We start from the raw sequence: 1,716 nt of genomic DNA, 5'->3' as shown, positions 1-1,716 counted from the left end.
GATTTTCTTTGCATTCATAGTGATAAAAACATATAAATGAAAGCTCATCATTCACCATTCATCAATTCATCAAGTGTATAGACCCTACCTCGGTCGATTTTGCAACTTAGAGGGCGATTGGACAAAATTTGGGGCGGCTTTGGTGTCAACAGCTTGACGGGTCGCGCAGGGCACCCAACGGGTCGCGCACAGCCCGACGGGTCGCGCCCGTTACGAATTAACACTGCTGGGAGGCGCCTGACGGGTCGCGCACCACCCAACAGGTCGCGCACAACCTCTGACGGGTCGCGCACCTGAAACTGGTTCAATTTCTCTGCACTTTGCCTCCTTTCGCCTCTTCGCCCTATCACTTCTTCTTGCAAGCTCTTTGGATGCACAATGAGGGTATTGAGAGGGAATTTGACTCTTTATAAGCTCAATTTGAAAAAATTTACTTACCAAACTCACTTTCTAATGTTTTGCCTTGACACTTTCTTTTAACACTGTTTTGAGTTTTCTTTTGTTCTGAATTTGACTTTTTGGGTGCTTTAGCTCCGTTCTTTTTGCAGGTAGACCATCTGATGGAATCTGGCGAGGAGACCAGGGTTATTGCCGGAATTTTGAAGAATTTTTGAAATTTCCTTATTGTTTTACAAAATTGACATGACCTTGCGTTTAAAAACAGGGTTTTTAAATCCAAGGTATAAATAAGTTGTACATGATGAAAAATATCAATGAAACATATTTACATACCTCCTTCTGGCTTGCTGGGGACTCATGGACCTCTGACTCATGATCTTGCAATGAAATTTGACTGAAACCCTAGACCTAAGACTTTGGACTTCAAGACAAAACAAAACAAGTGTGACACAAGCTCATTAACTGATATGACCTGATCCAGCAAAGCCAAGAAGGGAACAAGGACCAGCTCCTCCATCAGTTTTATGGCATGCCTAATGGGATGCAAAACTGACATTGATGAGACACCTACTTATGCATATGCAAAGAGTTTTTTGATCACTGATGGAGGGCATCATGACCGACACTAACAGACTCCTAGGTGGCCTCGGTGCGTGGCGTGGAGGGTCGGGGGGCATTTCTAAGAGAGAGGTTGTGGGCTCGGTTGGTCTTTTATTTGGAAGAAGGATTTCGAGGTGGAACGCTTCGACCTCCCTCCTTTGCGTGGAGGTGGCCGTAGGGGAAAATTATTCATCGTCGGGTCGGTAAAGCTGTGGGAAATCCCCTAGGTTGCCTGTATGTGGGGTGCGCGGGGTGCGGGGCTGCCTGATCCCTCCTCCTGTTCGGATATGTGTCCTTGTATTGTCTAGCGACCCTCTTGATTTGCATTTGCTTCCTTCCTTTGCCTTCGCATCGTGGTTGCCGCAGCGATCAAGTGATTGAGGTCCACCGTTAGCTGGTGCGGGTGGACTCCTAGGTGGCCTCGGTGCGTGGCATGGAGGGTCGGGGGGCATTTCTAAGAGAGAGGTTGTGGGCTCGGTTGGTCTTCTATTTGGAAGAAGGATTTCGAGGTGGAACGCTTCGACCTCCCTCCTTTGCGTGGAGGTGGCCGTAGGGGAAAATTATTCATCGTCGGGTCGGTAAAGCTGTGGGAAATCCCCTAGGTTGCCTGTACGTAGGGTGCGTGGGGTGCGGGGCTGCCCGATCCCTCCTCCTGTTCGGATATGTGTCCTTGTATTGTCTAGCGACCCTCTTGATTTGCATTTGCCTCCTTCCTTT

Source organism: Pinus tabuliformis, chromosome 7 (assembly GCF_031772625.1).
Source record: "Pinus tabuliformis cultivar Carrire ecotype Pingquan chromosome 7, CPIR1, whole genome shotgun sequence".
NCBI classification, from domain to species: Eukaryota; Viridiplantae; Streptophyta; class Pinopsida; order Pinales; family Pinaceae; genus Pinus; species Pinus tabuliformis.
The sequence above is the reverse complement of the archived record's forward strand: the minus strand, read 5'-3'. Positions refer to the sequence as shown.